Source organism: Lissotriton helveticus, chromosome 4_1, assembly GCF_964261635.1.
Source record: "Lissotriton helveticus chromosome 4_1, aLisHel1.1, whole genome shotgun sequence".
In the NCBI taxonomy this organism is placed as follows: Eukaryota; Metazoa; Chordata; class Amphibia; order Caudata; family Salamandridae; genus Lissotriton; species Lissotriton helveticus.
The window spans coordinates 403,864,696-403,886,744 of NC_136063.1; positions in this window are offsets into that span (position 1 = coordinate 403,864,696).

Here is a 22,049-nt window from a genome sequence, read left to right on the forward strand (position 1 = left end):
CGGTGCTCAAGGGTAGCATGACTCTCCTAGTGTCCAGATTCACAGTCGTTTTAGTCCTAACCAGTCAGGATTGTCCGTACTCACCTTTTTCTTGAACTGTACTGTCCATAGACGTTGTTACGCATCTCGCGTGTGAGTTCACACTCTGCACACGCGTCCCGTGGGCCTCCTATTACTTACCTAAAGTTAGGGTAGCGTGGTCCCAAAGATCCTACAGCCTCTGGACAGCTCCATTCCTTCTATCGATTTCCTTATACCATTTACTTAGTATATGGTTTGCCGTGCCCCTAGGGCACCATTGTAATTTTGTGCAACTTATTGTATTTTTCCTAAGAGATTGTCATGTGCTTAGCCCTCTTGTGAGAAGTTGGCCTGATATATAGTGCTCACTATTCTAGTGATCACTGTGTATCATACTAAACAACCCTTATTGATGATTGGTTGTAAGTCAACCTTTCAGACCAGCTATCCTAGTAGCATGGACACGAGCAGTCTTCAGGCTAAACTCTAGAGGGCGTGTTAAGCCAGCTGTTTTACCACCACATATACCCCTTGAACACCAAGTGAAAGGACACCACACAAGTTGTTATGAAAATAAAGGATATTTATTTATAACAAGACTACCCTGAACTCTTTATGAGTCAGGGAGCTAAGCACAATACAAAACTCTTACGGAAATACTTCAAGTTGCACAATTTACACAAATGCCCGAGGGGCACGAAAAACCATATACACAAAAAGTGGAATGCGAAATACTAGCAGGTAAGTAACAAGATCCAGAGGCTTCAGGATCGCTAGGACTACACTACTGAACCTTAAGATTACGAGCAGGAGGCCTAGGGAGATCGGGTGCAGAGTGTGCACTCTCACGCGGGATGCGGGAAGAAGTCTATGGATGCTAGCGTTTCTAAAGTTACTGTTTCCGGACGAATCCGACTAGGTAGACTGAAAACGACAAAGGATCTGGACACTTGGATAGTGAACCTGTGCTGGAGTACCGAAATACTCAAATTACCTAGCCCAGGGGCCGGGGCTGCATAGGGTTCAAAAGACGTCGCTAATCCTCGTTGAAGTCTATGGGACCTGAAAGAAGAAGTTGCTGGCAGGCGACCAGTGAAGAAGTTCGGTGTGATCCAAGGCTGGATCAGTGAAGGAGACGACCTGAAAGCAGAGGGGACTCAGTTCTTAATCACTAGCCAGTGATTATGTGGGCACCAGGAGGGCACCGGATGAAGTCACCTCGACCAGGTGATTGGGCGACGCTGGACTCTGCAGTCACACGGGCTAGGAGGCGTTGCCGGCGTCCAGGCTGGAGGTGCGAGCTGTCCCACGAGGCTGTCGGCTGTCGGCGATGCTGGACTCAGGATTTGAGCAACAACCCTTGGCAAAGGCAAGCCCACGCGGTGGAGTCAAGATGGCGTCTGGAGTGGACCAGGAGGGTCCAGGGCACTTCTTGTTGGACAAGAAGCAAGGGCCAGTCTAGGGGACCTAGACCAGCTGTGAAAACGTCATGGTACGTCGTCAAGAGGGTCACTAGCCAACGGGCAAGTGACCGGACAACGTGGCAAGCAGCAAAGAAGCAGAAGGGCCCCACGCAGATCTCGTGGATGCCGGGGGGCTGGACTTCGGTGCTGGAGCTGCTTAGGGTTAGGGCTTCTCAAACCCCAATGCACTTACTCGAGGGTCTCTCGGGGGTCGTGCTGGTGAAGCGTCATGCAGGTCTTGAAGATGGCCAGTCCCACGGGTCTCGTCACACCCACGAATCTCAGCTGGGCTGGATGATGTAGGTAGAGGTCAGAGATGGCAGGGAATCTGGGTCTCGTCGAGCTGGGCAGTCTTGATCCGGAGGATGGACGTGCAGCAAACCGCAAGAGCTTCGATGGTGCCTGCTGGTGCAGGGTGGCTACTCCTTAGCCACAAGGGAGAGTCTTCAAAGAAAGTCAAGAGTTCCTTTCGTGGAAAGTAGTTCAAGATTCAAGATTATCTAATTTGGGAAGGGGGCCTGCTCCTACCTTTATCCTAAGAAAAGGGGCTGGCACGCGACTAAGTCCTGCCCTATGGGTGGGACCAGGAGGAGGGTGGTTACACCCCTCTCCTTTGTCCGGTCTCTCCCCAGCTCAGGGGCTGGTGTGCCTCAAGAACTGGTTTGAGCCGGCATATGCACAGTGAGCACCGGGGTGCCACTTGCAGTCACCTTCCTTTCAGCCCTGCCTACCTGGGATACACAAAATCCTGTCTGGGATGGTGCTAGCACCGCCCCTGACAGCAAACCCTTTGTCCAGGCCTCCGTTGCTGGAAGGACTCCCAGCAGCAGGAGGGCAGACTTGTGTCTCGGTGGCAGCATCCATTTTGTGGAGCTGAGGCTGTGTCTGACTTTAACCGGGTTCACAGTTACATACATGTTGTGTCCCTCTAGAAGGGTGGAATGCTAACCCCGTTGCCAGAATTGGCGAGGGGTTAGTATTCCAATTCGTATGACACCTTACTCGACATGTTTTGATAATGCTATACCAGAGTTAGCATTTAATCGCGAGGATTATAATGCTCTTAAGAGTATATGGTATAGCGTTATCATGGAACAGCTATTTGGACTTGGTTCCGCAAGCTGCAAACGGGCTCAGCTCATGCCAGAGCACCATCTCACATAATTCCAAGCACTCTGCCTTCAGGATTGATAAGGCCTGCCTTAGGAGTGACTGATAGGAATATATGTGTCCATTTTAGGGTTAGATATAGGAATACTATATCTAAAGCAAAGGGTGTTTACACCACCTTGCCCCAGCTGTCGTGCAGCCAGTTGTGTCTGTTTGGGTGGCCAGCCAGGGGTGGCATAATACATGCTTCAGGCCCTGGGTACACCTATGCCCTGGATACCTAAGGTATGCTGTACAGGGACTGATAAGGTGGCCCAGTACCAATTGGTAAAATGCACCTAAGGTACATGGTTGTAATTTAGAGAGAGAACAGCTAGGCTGTGGGTCTGATTAGCAGGCCCACAGCCAGGGAAAATCGTAAATCAGTGAAGCAAAAAGCAAAAATCTGGGGTGGCCATGGGATTGCAGACCCCACTCTCCTACATAACCCCCCCCCCAAACGTAGGGACATTAAACTAACCTTGACCAGGTGAGTCTTCTTGCTCTAAGTGGAAGTACCTGGAGAGACCATCTGCATTACCATGGTCAGTCCCTGGGCGGTGCTCCACTGTAAAGTCCATCCCCTGTAGGGAAATGGACCACCTAAGAAGTTTGGGGTTTTCACCCTTCATTTGATTTAGCCATAAGAGGGGCTTATGGTCGGTCTGAACTTTGAAGTGGGTACCAAACAAGTATGGCCTCAACTTCTTCAGGGCCCAAACCACAGCAAAGGCCTCCCTCTCAATAGCTGACCAACGTTTCTCTCTAGGGGTCAGCCTTCTACTTATAAAAGCAATGGGCTGGTCATGACTATCAATATTCAGCTGAGATAGAACAGCTCCCACACCCAACTCAGAAGCATCTGTTTGGACAATGAAAGGTTTGGAGTAGTCTGGACTCTTGAGAATAGGTGCAGTGCACATGGCCTGCTTTAGGTCATCGAATGCCTTCTGACAGCTAACTGTCCACTGAACTTTCTTTGGCATTTTCTTATTTGTCAGGTCATTAAGTGGAGTCACAATGGTTCCATAATTTCTGACAAATTTCCTGTAATAACCAGACAGGCCCAAGAAAGCTCTGACCTGTGTCTGGGTGGTTGGAGGAGCCCAGTCCTTTATGGCCTGTATCTTGCTCTCCAGAGGTTGAACTTGGCCTCCACCTACAAGGTGGCCCAATTATACAACTTGACTCTGCCCTATCTGGCACTTAGTAGCCTTGATAGTGAGGCCTGCCTTTTGCAGGGCCTCCAAAACTTTCCTCAGGTGGATCAGGTGATCCTCCCAGGTGGAGCTAAAGACAGCAATATCGTCTAGATATGCTGCATAAAAGTCATCCAACCAAGTGAGAACTTGGTTCACCAACCTTTGAAAAGTGGCAGGGGCATTTTTCAAACCAAAGGGCATCACCACAAATTGGTAATGACCTCCTGGGGTAGAAAATGCTGTCTTGGCCTTGGCATCCTCAGCTAACCTGATTTGCCAATAACCAGCTGTCAGGTCAAATGTACTCAAGAACTTGGCAGAAGCCAATCTGTCAATGAGTTCATCTGCTCTTGGTATTGGATGGGCATCTGTCTTAGTGACAGCATTGAGACCCCTGTAGTCTACGCAAAACCTCATTTCTCTCTTACCATCCTGGGTGTGAGGTTTAGGCACTAGAACTACAGGACTAGCCCAAGGGCTCTCTGAGGGTTCAATGACTCCCAATTCCAACATCTTTTGTACTTCAGTTTTTATGCAGTCCCTGACGTGGTCAGGTTGCCTGTAGATTTTACTCTTTATAGGCAGACTGTCTCCAGTGTCCACCTCATGTGTGCACCAGTTTGTCTGACTGGGGGTCAGAGAAAACATTTGTCTGAAGGATTGAAGGACCTGCCTACAATCCTGTTGCTGAGGCTCAGAGAGGCTGTCAGAAAAGACTACACCATCTACTGACCCATCATCAGGGTTCTGAGTGAGCAGGTCTGGGAGAGGGTCACTCTCTTCCTCCTGTCCCTCATCTGTGGCCATTAGCAAGCCCATGTCCTCCCTGTCAACAAATGCTTTGAGCCTATTCACATGAAGTACTCTGTGAGGGCTCCTGGGAGTTCCCATGTCCACCAAATAGGTGACTTCTCCCTTTTGTTCAATGATGATGTGGGGTCCAGACCATTTGTCTTGGAGAGCTGCTGGGGCCACTGGCTCCAACACCCACACCTTCTGTCCTGCATGGTATACAGTTAGGACAGCCTTTTGGTCATGCCAAGCTTTTTGAAGTTCCTGGCTGGCCTCAAGGTTTTTAGATGCCTTCTCCATGTACTCTGCCATCCTCGAGCGGAGACCAAGTACATAGTCCACTATGTCAAGTTTAGGCTTTTTGAGAGGTAACTCCCATCCTTCCTTCACAAGACATAGGGGTCCTCTTACAGGATGTCCAAACAAAAGTTCAAAAGGGCTGTAACCAACCCCCTTCTGTGGGACCTCTCTGTAAGCAAACAGAAGGCAGGGTAAAAAGATGTCCCATCTTCGCCTAAGCTTTTCTGGTAACCCTTTTATCATCCCTTTGAGGGTCTTGTTGAATCTTTCAACAAGCCCATTGCATTGTGGGTGATAGGGTGTGGTGAATTTGTAATTGACACCACATTCCTTCCACATAGCAGTCAAGTATCCTGACATGAAGTTTGCACCTCTGTCAGAGATCACCTCCTTAGGGAACCCCACTCTGGAGAAAACTCCAACCAGGGCCCTTGCCACAACAGGAGCTGTAGTGGTTCTAAGGGGAATAGCTTCTGGATACCTGGTGGCATGATCCACTACCACCAGTATAAATCTGTGCCCAGATGCTGTGGGGGGTCCATTGGTCCAACAATGTCAATCCCCACTCTTTCAAAGGGAACCCCCACCACAGGTAGTGGTATAAGGGGGGCCTTTGTTGTGCCACCTGATTTGCCACTGGCTTGGCAGGTGACACATGAACGACAAAAGTTCTTAGTGTCCTCAGACATATGGGGCCAGTGAAAGTGTGGGGCAAGCCTGTCCCAAGTCTTATTCTGGCCTAAGTGACCTGCAAGGGGAATTTCATGGGCCAAGGTGAGAAGGAAACCTCTCAGAGACAAGGGGATGACCAGCCTCCTGGTAGCACCAGGCTTGGGGTCTCTTGCCTCAGAGTAAAGGAGTCCATCGTCCCAGTACACTTTATGGGCACCTGTGGCATTCCCTGCAGCCTCAGCAGCAGCCTGCTGTCTGAGGGGTTCAAGAGAGGAACAGTCTAACTGTGCCTGCCTCAAGTCTGCCCTGGAAGGGCCCCCTGTCCCAAGAAACTCAACCTGTTCAGGCTCAAGCTCTTCTAGGACAGTTCCTTCTGGGGTCTTGGGGTCAGTCTCCTGAGAGAGCTGATCCATCACCTGAGGCAGGGGGGAAGAGTCAATCATACCCCTACTGCTCTTTCTCTTGGGTAGTGTCTGGTCCATTGTTCCAGGATCCAGCACTAGTTCAGCTGGGCATTTCTTGGCCTGTGACCTAGTCACAGCAAGGACATGTGCTGACAAACCTAACATTTCCACATGAGTCCTATACTCCACATCTGACCATAAGGAGGATTCCAAATCATTGCCCAAAAGACAGTCCACAGGGAGGTCTCAACTAACAACAACCCTTTTGAGGCCATTTACCCCTCCCCAGGAGAAGTTAACAAGTGCCATACTATGGGAGGTAGTGGCGTTGCTAGCATTGGTCACCAGGTAGTCTGCTCCCAGTATTACCTGGTCAGGGTCCACAAAGTTAGGTGTCACCATGGTGACACTGGCACAAGTGTCCCTGTAGGCCTGAGCCATTTTTCCATTAATCAAAGGCGTCTGCCTGTACTTGCCCAGAGTACTGGGGCTTATTGTAGGGGTCATATCCATGTCCCCAGTACAAACAAGAACAGCCTGAGTACGTGTTCTGACTAAGTCAGAGCCCGCCTCTGTTCCCAGGGTTAACCCCACTATAGCCTTAGCAGGATTACTACCACTACTAACTGTACTAGGGGGTGCAGATGCCTTAGGGGCAGTAGTGGTAGGAGTTGGGCCTTTCCTGGTGCACTCACTAAACCAGTGAGTGTTACTTTTGCAGTATTGGCACCATCTTCTTTTGGGAATTCTGGGAATTCTGGGACCCACCCTCTTTAGGTTGCTGGGGCCCTGTTGAAGACTTCTGGTCATTTTGCTTATTCTCATTACCCTTGGGATCTGCTTTCTTCTGGCCACCACCCTGGTTCTGGTTCTGCTGCTTGACCCTTGTCCTGACCCATCTGTCTGCCTTCTTTCCCAATTCTTGGGGAGAGGTCAGATCTGAGTCAATAAGGTGCTGATGCAACAACTGATTTTGACAATTACTTAAGATTTGTTCTCTCATAATTAGATTATACAATCCTGTGTAATCAGTAACTTTACTTCCCAGTAACCAGCCTTCAAAAGCCTTAGTGGCACAATCTACAAAGTCAGCCCAATCTTGAGACTGCATTTTCTGGGTGTCTCTGAACAGCAACCTGTACTGTTCAGTGGTTAAGCCAAACCCATCAATCAGTGTATTTTTCAAGACTTGGTAATTGTTAGCATCCTCATCTCTAGTAGTGAGGAGTTTATCTCTACCTTTACCTTCAAAGGAGAGCCACAAAATAGCTGCCCACTGACTCTGGGGGATGCACTGGACAGTGCAGGTCCTCTCCAAAGCAGTCATCCATTTGTGGATGTCATCCCCTTGTTTAAAGGGGGGCACTATTTTACTCAGGTGTCTAGTATCAAAACTCCTGTCTTTATCCTTAGGGATATTGCTGCCACCAGTGGGGACTACCCCACTTAACTGTTGCTCTCTAGCAAAGGCAAGCTTCTCCTTGGCAAGGGCAAGTTCTTCCCTCTGAATCCTCAGATTAGCCTGTTTCATCCTTGCTTCATGTTCTCTTCTCTGAGGGGAAGTCAGTCTCCTCTGGGGAGAGATCATTCTCCTCTGAGCAGAGGCATGAGAGTGCACAGATCTATTGGAGTCCCTAGAATGAGACCTATCTCTTCTAACTCCAAAGTTAGGCCTGCTTAGGGTCAGTACTGGGGTCCCCCAGATCCTTCCCTATGTAGGTCTAAGTTGGCCCTAGTAAGTCTGACTAGCTCAGGACCATTGTCTGCCTCATCCCCAGAGACTTCCTCTTCCTCCTCCTCCTCCTCTTCTACATCTTCTGTTTCAGGGAGGTTGGAGTCTGGGTCACCACGAGTACCTTCTAAGGGGGGCATGCTCCCATCTGTCTGAGAAGCTTTTCTAGCATCATAAGTCTCTAAGAGACCTAACAGAAAAGGAGTGGTAGGGTTAGAACCCTGTTTTAGTTTCCTGGAGGTACACAATTGTCTCATCTCCTGGAAGCTAAGGGCTGCATATCTGGAAGTGACCTGTGGAGGGTCAACAGCCACAAGGGGAGTCTCTAAAGACTCTCCATGGGTAGACATGCTTCTAGTGTGGTGTAAGTGATGCACCTACCTACACTATGGGTTTACCTACTGACCCCTTGCTAAGAGTTGTAGTCAGGGTGTGCTAAGCCCTGTTACACTACAACAGCTGGTTCAGTAGAACTCAGAGTATTCTAAGTTAAGTTATATGTACCTGGGTACTTATGTGATCTTTCAAATGATATTCTTAGGATACGTGCGAGGTAAAACAACAGCAAGCTCAAATCCCAACCGCTGCACACCAATGTGAGAAGTTGGCCTGATATATAGTGCTCACTATTCTAGTGATCACTGTGTATCATACCAAACAACCCTTATTGATGATTGGTTGTAAGTCAACCTTTCAGACCAGCTATCCTAGTAGCATGGACATGAGCAGTCTTCAGGCTAAACTCTAGAGGGCGTGTTAAGCCAGCTGTTTTACCATCACATATACCCCTTGAACACCAAGTGAAAGGACACCACACAAGTTGTTATGAAAATAAAGGATATTTATTTATAACAAGACTACCCTGAACTCTTTATGAGTCAGGGAGCTAAGCACAATACAAAACTCTTACGAAAATACTTCAAGTTGCACAATTTACACAAATGCCCGAGGGGCACGAAAAACCATATACACAAAAAGTGGAATGCAAAATACTAGCAGGTAAGTAACAAGATCCAGAGGCTTCAGGGTCGCTAGGACTACACTACTGAACCTTAAGATTACGAGCAGGAGGCCTAGGGAGATCGGGTGCAGAGTGTGCACTCTCACGCGGGATGCGGGAAGAAGTCTATGGATGCTAGCGTTTCTAAAGTTACTGTTTCCGGACGAATCCGACTAGGTAGACTGAAAACTACAAAGGATCTGGACACTTGGATAGTGAACCTGTGCTGGAGTACCGAAATACTCAAATTACCTAGCCCAGGGGCCGCGGCTGCATAGGGTTCAAAAGACGTCGCTAATCCTCGTTGAAGTCTATGGGACCTGAAAGAAGAAGTTGCTGGCAGGCGACCAGTGAAGAAGTTCGGTGTGATCCAAGGCTGGATCAGTGAAGGAGACGACCTGAAAGCAGAGGGGACTCAGTTCTTAATCACTAGCCAGTGATTATGTGGGCACCAGGAGGGCACCGGATGAAGTCACCTCGACCAGGTGATTGGGCGACGCTGGACTCTGCAGTCACACGGGCTAGGAGGCGTTGCTGGCGTCCAGGCTGGAGGTGCGAGCTGTCCCACGAGGCTGTCGGCTGTCGGCGATGCTGGACTCAGGATTTGAGCAACAACCCTTGGCAAAGGCAAGCCCACGCGGTGGAGTCAAGATGGCGTCTGGAGTGGACCAGGAGGGTCCAGGGCACTTCTTGTTGGACAAGAAGCAAGGGCCAGTCTAGGGGACCTAGACCAGCTGTGAAAACGTCGTGGTACGTCGTCAAGAGGGTCACTAGCCAACGGGCAAGTGACCGGACAACGTGGCAAGCAGCAAAGAAGCAGAAGGGCCCCACGCAGATCTCGTGGATGCTGGGGGGCTGGACTTCGGTGCTGGAGCTGCTTAGGGTTAGGGCTTCTCAAACCCCAATGCACTTACTCGAGGGTCTCTCGGGGGTCGTGCTGGTGAAGCGTCATGCAGGTCTTGAAGATGGCCAGTCCCACGGGTCTCGTCACACCCACGAATCTCAGCTAGGCTGGATGATGTAGGTAGAGGTCAGAGATGGCAGGGAATCCGGGTCTCGTCGAGCTGGGCAGTCTTGATCCGGAGGATGGACGTGCAGCAAACCGCAAGAGCTTCGATGGTGCCTGCTGGTGCAGGGTGGCTACTCCTTAGCCACAAGGGAGAGTCTTCAAAGAAAGTCAAGAGTTCCTTTCGTGGAAAGTAGTTCAAGATTCAAGATTATCTAATTTGGGAAGGGGGCCTGCTCCTACCTTTATCCTAAGAAAAGGGGCTGGCACGCGACTAAGTCCTGCCCTATGGGTGGGACCAGGAGGAGGGTGGTTACACCCCTCTCCTTTGTCCGGTCTCTCCCCAGCTCAGGGGCTGGTGTGCCCCAAGAACTGGTTTGAGCCGGCATATGCACAGTGAGCACCGGGGTGCCACTTGCAGTCACCTTCCTTTCAGCCCTGCCTACCTGGGATACACAAAATCCTGTCTGGGATGGTGCTAGCACCGCCCCTGACAGCAAACCCTTTGTCCAGGCCTCCGTTGCTGGAAGGACTCCCAGCAGCAGGAGGGCAGACTTGTGTCTCGGTGGCAGCATCCATTTTGTGGAGCTGAGGCTGTGTCTGACTTTAACCGGGTTCACAGTTACATACATGTTGTGTCCCTCTAGAAGGGTGGAATGCTAACCCCGTTGCCAGAATTGGCGAGGGGTTAGTATTCCAATTCATATGACACCTTACTCGACATGTTTTGATAATGCTATACCAGAGTTAGCATTTAATCGCGAGGATTATAATGCTCTTAAGAGTATATGGTATAGCGTTATCATGGAACAGCTATTTGGACTTGGTTCCGCAAGCTGCAAACGGGCTCAGCTCATGCCAGAGCACCATCTCACATAATTCCAAGCACTCTGCCTTCAGGATTGATAAGGCCTGCCTTAGGAGTGACTGATAGGAATATATGTGTCCATTTTAGGGTTAGATATAGGAATACTATATCTAAAGCAAAGGGTGTTTACACCACCTTGCCCCAGCTGTCGTGCAGCCAGTTGTGTCTGTTTGGGTGGCCAGCCAGGGGTGGCATAATACATGCTTCAGGCCCTGGGTACACCTATGCCCTGGATACCTAAGGTATGCTGTACAGGGACTGATAAGGTGGCCCAGTACCAATTGGTAAAATGCACCTAAGGTACATGGTTGTAATTTAGAGAGAGAACAGCTAGGCTGTGGGTCTGATTAGCAGGCCCACAGCCAGGGAAAGTCGTAAATCAGTGAAGCAAAAAGCAAAAATCTGGGGTGGCCATGGGATTGCAGACCCCACTCTCCTACATAACCCCCCCCCCCAAACGTAGGGACATTAAACTAACCTTGACCAGGTGAGTCTTCTTGCTCTAAGTGGAAGTACCTGGAGAGACCATCTGCATTACCATGGTCAGTCCCTGGGCGGTGCTCCACTGTAAAGTCCATCCCCTGTAGGGAAATGGACCACCTAAGAAGTTTGGGGTTTTCACCCTTCATTTGATTTAGCCATAAGAGGGGCTTATGGTCGGTCTGAACTTTGAAGTGGGTACCAAACAAGTATGGCCTCAACTTCTTCAGGGCCCAAACCACAGCAAAGGCCTCCCTCTCAATAGCTGACCAACGTTTCTCTCTAGGGGTCAGCCTTCTACTTATAAAAGCAATGGGCTGGTCATGACTATCAATATTCAGCTGAGATAGAACAGCTCCCACACCCAACTCAGAAGCATCTGTTTGGACAATGAAAGGTTTGGAGTAGTCTGGACTCTTGAGAATAGGTGCAGTGCACATGGCCTGCTTTAGGTCATCGAATGCCTTCTGACAGCTAACTGTCCACTGAACTTTCTTTGGCATTTTCTTACTTGTCAGGTCATTAAGTGGAGTCACAATGGTTCCATAATTTCTGACAAATTTCCTGTAATAACCAGACAGGCCCAAGAAAGCTCTGACCTGTGTCTGGGTGGTTGGAGGAGCCCAGTCCTTTATGGCCTGTATCTTGCTCTCCAGAGGTTGAACTTGGCCTCCACCTACAAGGTGGCCCAATTATACAACTTGACTCTGCCCTATCTGGCACTTAGTAGCCTTGATAGTGAGGCCTGCCTTTTGCAGGGCCTCCAAAACTTTCCTCAGGTGGATCAGGTGATCCTCCCAGGTGGAGCTAAAGACAGCAATATCGTCTAGATATGCTGCATAAAAGTCATCCAACCAAGTGAGAACTTGGTTCACCAACCTTTGAAAAGTGGCAGGGGCATTTTTCAAACCAAAGGGCATCACCACAAATTGGTAATGACCTCCTGGGGTAGAAAATGCTGTCTTGGCCTTGGCATCCTCAGCTAACCTGATTTGCCAATAACCAGCTGTCAGGTCAAATGTACTCAAGAACTTGGCAGAAGCCAATCTGTCAATGAGTTCATCTGCTCTTGGTATTGGATGGGCATCTGTCTTAGTGACAGCATTGAGACCCCTGTAGTCTACGCAAAACCTCATTTCTCTCTTACCATCCTGGGTGTGAGGTTTAGGCACTAGAACTACAGGACTAGCCCAAGGTCTCTCTGAGGGTTCAATGACTCCCAATTCCAACATCTTTTGTACTTCAGTTTTTATGCAGTCCCTGACGTGGTCAGGTTGCCTGTAGATTTTACTCTTCATAGGCAGACTGTCTCCAGTGTCCACCTCATGTGTGCACCAGTTTGTCTGACTGGGGGTCAGAGAAAACATTTGTCTGAAGGATTGAAGGACCTGCCTACAATCCTGTTGCTGAGGCTCAGAGAGGCTGTCAGAAAAGACTACACCATCTACTGACCCATCATCAGGGTTCTGAGTGAGCAGGTCTGGGAGAGGGTCACTCTCTTCCTCCTGTCCCTCATCTGTGGCCATTAGCAAGCCCATGTCCTCCCTGTCAACAAATGCTTTGAGCCTATTCACATGAAGTACTCTGTGAGGGCTCCTGGGAGTTCCCATGTCCACCAAATAGGTGACTTCTCCCTTTTGTTCAATGATGATGTGGGGTCCAGACCATTTGTCTTGGAGAGCTGCTGGGGCCACTGGCTCCAACACCCACACCTTCTGTCCTGCATGGTATACAGTTAGGACAGCCTTTTGGTCATGCCAAGCTTTTTGAAGTTCCTGGCTGGCCTCAAGGTTTTTAGATGCCTTCTCCATGTACTCTGCCATCCTCGAGCGGAGACCAAGTACATAGTCCACTATGTCAAGTTTAGGCTTTTTGAGAGGTAACTCCCATCCTTCCTTCACAAGACATAGGGGTCCTCTTACAGGATGTCCAAACAAAAGTTCAAAAGGGCTGTAACCAACCCCCTTCTGTGGGACCTCTCTGTAAGCAAACAGAAGGCAGGGTAAAAAGATGTCCCATCTTCGCCTAAGCTTTTCTGGTAACCCTTTTATCATCCCTTTGAGGGTCTTGTTGAATCTTTCAACAAGCCCATTGCATTGTGGGTGATAGGGTGTGGTGAATTTGTAATTGACACCACATTCCTTCCACATAGCAGTCAAGTATCCTGACATGAAGTTTGCACCTCTGTCAGAGATCACCTCCTTAGGGAACCCCACTCTGGAGAAAACTCCAACCAGGGCCCTTGCCACAACAGGAGCTGTAGTGGTTCTAAGGGGAATAGCTTCTGGATACCTGGTGGCATGATCCACTACCACCAGTATAAATCTGTGCCCAGATGCTGTGGGGGGTCCATTGGTCCAACAATGTCAATCCCCACTCTTTCAAAGGGAACCCCCACCACAGGTAGTGGTATAAGGGGGGCCTTTGTTGTGCCACCTGATTTGCCACTGGCTTGGCAGGTGACACATGAACGACAAAAGTTCTTAGTGTCCTCAGACATATGGGGCCAGTGAAAGTGTGGGGCAAGCCTGTCCCAAGTCTTATTCTGGCCTAAGTGACCTGCAAGGGGAATTTCATGGGCCAAGGTGAGAAGGAAACCTCTCAGAGACAAGGGGATGACCAGCCTCCTGGTAGCACCAGGCTTGGGGTCTCTTGCCTCAGAGTAAAGGAGTCCATCGTCCCAGTACACTTTATGGGCACCTGTGGCATTCCCTGCAGCCTCAGCAGCAGCCTGCTGTCTGAGGGGTTCAAGAGAGGAACAGTCTAACTGTGCCTGCCTCAAGTCTGCCCTGGAAGGGCCCCCTGTCCCAAGAAACTCAACCTGTTCAGGCTCAAGCTCTTCTAGGACAGTTCCTTCTGGGGTCTTGGGGTCAGTCTCCTGAGAGAGCTGATCCATCACCTGAGGCAGGGGGGAAGAGTCAATCATACCCCTACTGCTCTTTCTCTTGGGTAGTGTCTGGTCCATTGTTCCAGGATCCAGCACTAGTTCAGCTGGGCATTTCTTGGCCTGTGACCTAGTCACAGCAAGGACATGTGCTGACAAACCTAACATTTCCACATGAGTCCTATACTCCACATCTGACCATAAGGAGGATTCCAAATCATTGCCCAAAAGACAGTCCACAGGGAGGTCTCAACTAACAACAACCCTTTTGAGGCCATTTACCCCTCCCCAGGAGAAGTTAACAAGTGCCATACTATGGGAGGTAGTGGCATTGCTAGCATTGGTCACCAGGTAGTCTGCTCCCAGTATTACCTGGTCAGGGTCCACAAAGTTAGGTGTCACCATGGTGACACTGGCACAAGTGTCCCTGTAGGCCTGAGCCATTTTTCCATTAATCAAAGGCGTCTGCCTGTACTTGCCCAGAGTACTGGGGCTTATTGTAGGGGTCATAGCCATGTCCCCAGTACAAACAAGAACAGCCTGAGTACGTGTTCTGACTAAGTCAGAGCCCGCCTCTGTTCCCAGGGTTAACCCCACTATAGCCTTAGCAGGATTACTACCACTACTAACTGTACTAGGGGGTGCAGATGCCTTAGGGGCAGTAGTGGTAGGAGTTGGGCCTTTCTTGGTGCACTCACTAAACCAGTGAGTATTACTTTTGCAGTATTGGCACCATGGTTTCTTCTGACCATTCTTCTTCTTTTGGGAATTCTGGGAATTCTGGGACCCACCCTCTTTAGGTTGCTGGGGCCCTGTTGAAGACTTCTGGTCATTTTGCTTATTCTCATTACCCTTGGGATCTGCTTTCTTCTGGCCACCACCCTGGTTCTGGTTCTGCTGCTTGACCCTTGTCCTGACCCATCTGTCTGCCTTCTTTCCCAATTCTTGGGGAGAGGTCAGATCTGAGTCAATAAGGTGCTGATGCAACAACTGATTTTGACAATTACTTAAGATTTGTTCTCTCATAATTAGATTATACAATCCTGTGTAATCAGTAACTTTACTTCCCAGTAACCAGCCTTCAAAAGCCTTAGTGGCACAATCTACAAAGTCAGCCCAATCTTGAGACTGCATTTTCTGGGTGTCTCTGAACAGCAACCTGTACTGTTCAGTGGTTAAGCCAAACCCATCAATCAGTGTATTTTTCAAGACTTGGTAATTGTTAGCATCCTCATCTCTAGTAGTGAGGAGTTTATCTCTACCTTTACCTTCAAAGGAGAGCCACAAAATAGCTGCCCACTGACTCTGGGGGATGCACTGGACAGTGCAGGTCCTCTCCAAAGCAGTCATCCATTTGTGGATGGCATCCCCTTGTTTAAAGGGGGGCACTATTTTACTCAGGTGTCTAGTATCAAAACTCCTGTCTTTATCCTTAGGGATATTGCTGCCACCAGTGGGGACTACCCCCACTTAACTGTTGCTCTCTAGCAAAGGCAAGCTTCTCCTTGGCAAGGGCAAGTTCTTCCCTCTGAATCCTCAGATTAGCCTGTTTCATCCTTGCTTCATGTTCTCTTCTCTGAGGGGAAGTCAGTCTCCTCTGGGGAGAGATCATTCTCCTCTGAGCAGAGGCATGAGAGTGCACAGATCTATTGGAGTCCCTAGAATGAGACCTATCTCTTCTAACTCCAAAGTTAGGCCTGCTTAGGGTCAGTACTGGGGTCCCCCAGATCCTTCCCTATGTAGGTCTAAGTTGGCCCTAGTAAGTCTGACTAGCTCAGGACCATTGTCTGCCTCATCCCCAGAGACTTCCTCTTCCTCCTCCTCCTCCTCTTCTACATCTTCTGTTTCAGGGAGCTTGGAGTCTGGGTCACCACGAGTACCTTCTAAGGGGGGCATGCTCCCATCTGTCTGAGAAGCTTTTCTAGCATCATAAGTCTCTAAGAGACCTAACAGAAAAGGAGTGGTAGGGTTAGAACCCTGTTTTAGTTTCCTGGAGGTACACAATTGTCTCATCTCCTGGAAGCTAAGGGCTGCATATCTGGAAGTGACCTGTGGAGGGTCAACAGCCACAAGGGGAGTCTCTAAAGACTCTCCATGGGTAGACATGTTTCTAGTGTGGTGTAAGTGATGCACCTACCTACACTATGGGTTTACCTACTGATCCCTTGCTAAGAGTTGTAGTCAGGGTGTGCTAAGCCCTGTTACACTACAACAGCTGGTTCAGTAGAACTCAGAGTATTCTAAGTTAAGTTATATGTACCTGGGTACTTATGTGATCTTTCAAATGATATTCTTAGGATACGTGCGAGGTAAAACAACAGCAAGCTCAAATCCCAACCGCTGCACACCAATGTGAGAAGTTGGCCTGATATATAGTGCTCACTATTCTAGTGATCACTGTGTATCATACCAAACAACCCTTATTGATGATTGGTTGTAAGTCAACCTTTCAGACCAGCTATCCTAGTAGCATGGACATGAGCAGTCTTCAGGCTAAACTCTAGAGGGCGTGTTAAGCCAGCTGTTTTACCATCACATATACCCCTTGAACACCAAGTGAAAGGACACCACACAAGTTGTTATGAAAATAAAGGATATTTATTTATAACAAGACTACCCTGAACTCTTTATGAGTCAGGGAGCTAAGCACAATACAAAACTCTTACGAAAATACTTCAAGTTGCACAATTTACACAAATGCCCGAGGGGCACGAAAAACCATATACACAAAAAGTGGAATGCAAAATACTAGCAGGTAAGTAACAAGATCCAGAGGCTTCAGGGTCGCTAGGACTACACTACTGAACCTTAAGATTACGAGCAGGAGGCCTAGGGAGATCGGGTGCAGAGTGTGCACTCTCACGCGGGATGCGGGAAGAAGTCTATGGATGCTAGCGTTTCTAAAGTTACTGTTTCCGGACGAATCCGACTAGGTAGACTGAAAACGACAAAGGATCTGGACACTTGGATAGTGAACCTGTGCTGGAGTACCGAAATACTCAAATTACCTAGCCCAGGGGCCGCGGCTGCATAGGGTTTAAAAGACGTCGCTAATCCTCGTTGAAGTCTATGGGACCTGAAAGAAGAAGTTGCTGGCAGGCGACCAGTGAAGAAGTTCGGTGTGATCCAAGGCTGGATCAGTGAAGGAGACGACCTGAAAGCAGAGGGGACTCAGTTCTTAATCACTAGCCAGTGATTATGTGGGCACCAGGAGGGCACCGGATGAAGTCACCTCGACCAGGTGATTGGGCGATGCTGGACTCTGCAGTCACACGGGCTAGGAGGCGTTGCCGGCGTCCAGGCTGGAGGTGCGAGCTGTCCCACGAGGCTGTCGGCTGTCGGCGATGCTGGACTCAGGATTTGAGCAACAACCCTTGGCAAAGGCAAGCCCACGCGGTGGAGTCAAGATGGCGTCTGGAGTGGACCAGGAGGGTCCAGGGCACTTCTTGTTGGACAAGAAGCAAGGGCCAGTCTAGGGGACCTAGACCAGCTGTGAAAACGTCGTGGTACGTCGTCAAGAGGGTCACTAGCCAACGGGCAAGTGACCGGACAACGTGGCAAGCAGCAAAGAAGCAGAAGGGCCCCACGCAGATCTCGTGGATGCTGGGGGGCTGGACTTCGGTGCTGGAGCTGCTTAGGGTTAGGGCTTCTCAAACCCCAATGCACTTACTCGAGGGTCTCTCGGGGGTCGTGCTGGTGAAGCGTCATGCAGGTCTTGAAGATGGCCAGTCCCACGGGTCTCGTCACACCCACGAATCTCAGCTGGGCTGGATGATGTAGGTAGAGGTCAGAGATGGCAGGGAATCCGGGTCTCGTCGAGCTGGGCAGTCTTGATCCGGAGGATGGACGTGCAGCAAACCGCAAGAGCTTCGATGGTGCCTGCTGGTGCAGGGTGGCTACTCCTTAGCCACAAGGGAGAGTCTTCAAAGAAAGTCAAGAGTTCCTTTCGTGGAAAGTAGTTCAAGATTCAAGATTATCTAATTTGGGAAGGGGGCCTGCTCCTACCTTTATCCTAAGAAAAGGGGCTGGCACGCGACTAAGTCCTGCCCTATGGGTGGGACCAGGAGGAGGGTGGTTACACCCCTCTCCTTTGTCCGGTCTCTCCCCAGCTCAGGGGCTGGTGTGCCCCAAGAACTGGTTTGAGACGGCATATGCACAGTGAGCACCGGGGTGCCACTTGCAGTCACCTTCCTTTCAGCCCTGCCTACCTGGGATACACAAAATCCTGTCTGGGATGGTGCTAGCACCGCCCCTGACAGCAAACCCTTTGTCCAGGCCTCCGTTGCTGGAAGGACTCCCAGCAGCAGGAGGGCAGACTTGTGTCTCGGTGGCAGCATCCATTTTGTGGAGCTGAGGCTGTGTCTGACTTTAACCGGGTTCACAGTTACATACATGTTGTGTCCCTCTAGAAGGGTGGAATGCTAACCCCGTTGCCAGAATTGGCGAGGGGTTAGTATTCCAATTCGTATGACACCTTACTCGACATGTTTTGATAATGCTATACCAGAGTTAGCATTTAACCGCGAGGATTATAATGCTCTTAAGAGTATATGGTATAGCGTTATCATGGAACAGCTATTTGGACTTGGTTCCGCAAGCTGCAAACGGGCTCAGCTCATGCCAGAGCACCATCTCACATAATTCCAAGCACTCTGCCTTCAGGATTGATAAGGCCTGCCTTAGGAGTGACTGATAGGAATATATGTGTCCATTTTAGGGTTAGATATAGGAATACTATATCTAAAGCAAAGGGTGTTTACACCACCTTGCCCCAGCTGTCGTGCAGCCAGTTGTGTCTGTTTGGGTGGCCAGCCAGGGGTGGCATAATACATGCTTCAGGCCCTGGGTACACCTATGCCCTGGATACCTAAGGTATGCTGTACAGGGACTGATAAGGTGGCCCAGTACCAATTGGTAAAATGCACCTAAGGTACATGGTTGTAATTTAGAGAGAGAACAGCTAGGCTGTGGGTCTGATTAGCAGGCCCACAGCCAGGGAAAGTCGTAAATCAGTGAAGCAAAAAGCAAAAATCTGGGGTGGCCATGGGATTGCAGACCCCACTCTCCTACATAACCCCCCCCCAAACGTAGGGACATTAAACTAACCTTGACCAGGTGAGTCTTCTTGCTCTAAGTGGAAGTACCTGGAGAGACCATCTGCATTACCATGGTCAGTCCCTGGGCGGTGCTCCACTGTAAAGTCCATCCCCTGTAGGGAAATGGACCACCTAAGAAGTTTGGGGTTTTCACCCTTCATTTGATTTAGCCATAAGAGGGGCTTATGGTCGGTCTGAACTTTGAAGTGGGTACCAAACAAGTATGGCCTCAACTTCTTCAGGGCCCAAACCACAGCAAAGGCCTCCCTCTCAATAGCTGACCAACGTTTCTCTCTAGGGGTCAGCCTTCTACTTATAAAAGCAATGGGCTGGTCATGACTATCAATATTCAGCTGAGATAGAACAGCTCCCACACCCAACTCAGAAGCATCTGTTTGGACAATGAAAGGTTTGGAGTAGTCTGGACTCTTGAGAATAGGTGCAGTGCACATGGCCTGCTTTAGGTCATCGAATGCCTTCTGACAGCTAACTGTCCACTGAACTTTCTTTGGCATTTTCTTACTTGTCAGGTCATTAAGTGGAGTCACAATGGTTCCATAATTTCTGACAAATTTCCTGTAATAACCAGACAGGCCCAAGAAAGCTCTGACCTGTGTCTGGGTGGTTGGAGGAGCCCAGTCCTTTATGGCCTGTATCTTGCTCTCCAGAGGTTGAACTTGGCCTCCACCTACAAGGTGGCCCAATTATACAACTTGACTCTGCCCTATCTGGCACTTAGTAGCCTTGATAGTGAGGCCTGCCTTTTGCAGGGCCTCCAAAACTTTCCTCAGGTGGATCAGGTGATCCTCCCAGGTGGAGCTAAAGACAGCAATATCGTCTAGATATGCTGCATAAAAGTCATCCAACCAAGTGAGAACTTGGTTCACCAACCTTTGAAAAGTGGCAGGGGCATTTTTCAAACCAAAGGGCATCACCACAAATTGGTAATGACCTCCTGGGGTAGAAAATGCTGTCTTGGCCTTGGCATCCTCAGCTAAACTGATTTGCCAATAACCAGCTGTCAGGTCAAATGTACTCAAGAACTTGGCAGAAGCCAATCTGTCAATGAGTTCATCTGCTCTTGGTATTGGATGTATGAAGATGAGGCGGACTTCCGTCCCATACCAATTTGCACAGCAATAAAGCGCCTCTATGGCGTATTCATTCCACAATTATTCCGTCTTTTAATCCTTGTTTTCAAGTTACTCCTAGATTTCACTACTATTTTCTCAATTTTTTATCCAATTCTCTACACGCAGGGTTCATATGGCGTTTTCCCATTTTTCTCATGTAAAACTGTGCCCATCCAAGCCTCTTGTTTAAACACGACAAATGCCAAGGTTCGTTGCAAGCAGTGTTTATTGCTAGCCCAATGCATTTCGGGCGGGATACGCCCTTCGTCAGGGGACACTGTAAAGTAGTAATAAAAACATCGCTGTGTTACATAACTGACTGGTGTAGTCACATTCATGAAGTACAATCTGGTATTTAAATACATTTTACATTTAAACAAATCATTTTAAGTATACCGCTAATCCATGTGCATTCGTGCAACATGAATAATTCCATGGAGACGTAATTCACTATTCTCGGAATACACCATAACTTACATTTGGCAGATTACTTATATACTCTTAAATGTCACCTTTAATTAACCTCCATTCATGTGCCTTAGCTAAAGCGTACAATTCACCAAACACCTTAGCAGACGCCATAGTGGAAACTCCTGCTCCATCTCTATGCCCCGTTGTTTAAATCTAATTAGTCTTCTACAACTCTCACCCCTAGATACGTGACCTTCATTTATGAACTCCCTGGAATCTAAGACATTTTCTCAGTGTGCATATCGCACTTTCACCTCCGTAATATGTTTACTCATTCTCCATGTATAAATTCCATAAAATCACCCCCACTTATCCCCTTTCTTATTTGAGACTAACAGTCGCGCACATACCTGCTGCAGAAATTTACACGTTCACCGTTCTCTTAATTTGAAAAAAATACCTTGCGCGCCTTATTTTTATTTCCCTTTTAAACCCTACTCATGTGACCTGATGTTTGCTAATTGGTGCTCCGAACATTATTCTCCCGTCATGCCCTGGCTGAACTCCACTAACTGTGTTCACACACTCATGAGTCCACAATGCATTTCGACTGTCCGTGTATAATAATGAATACATATTGTAAAACTACACATTGACTATCAATCAGCATAACTGTTTACAGTGTAAGTTCATTTCACAAAAAACATGTTATTCAAAGTGATTGTCCCTTTCGTGCAACGCCGCTTGATTTCCGAACCTGGATGTTTACTCCTTCCTTGTAGAACTTCTGGACTGTAATAACTATATCGTCATAGTCTTTTTTTCTTTTTTTCTCTTTCGGGTGCTACCCCTCCGTAGGGCAAAATATTGTGACAAACCGTGAAAGAAATCGGGATGCACACCTTTTTGTTTTCTGCTTTACCAAACTTGTCCAATTACATACAAGAGTGCGTGCAGCTTGGTTTAGTGCCTTGCCCTGGTAGCACTGAAAATCATTCAAATGTATGAAGATGAGGCGGACTTCCGTCCCATACCAATTTGCACAGCAATAAAGCGCCTCTATGGCTTATTCATTCCACAATTATTCCGTCTTTTAATCCTTGTTTTCAAGTTACTCCTAGATTTCACTACTATTTTCTCAATTTTTTATCCAATTCTCTACACGCAGGGTTCATATGGCGTTTTCCCATTTTTCTCATGTAAAACTGTGCCCATCCAAGCCTCTTGTTTAAACACGACAAATGCCAAGGTTCGTTGCAAGCAGTGTTTATTGCTAGCCCAATGCATTTCGGGCGGGATACGCCCTTCGTCAGGGGACACTGTAAAGTAGTAATAAAAACATAGCTGTGTTACATAACTGACTGGTGTAGTCACATTCATGAAGTACAATCTGGTATTTAAATACATTTTACATTTAAACAAATCATTTTAAGTAT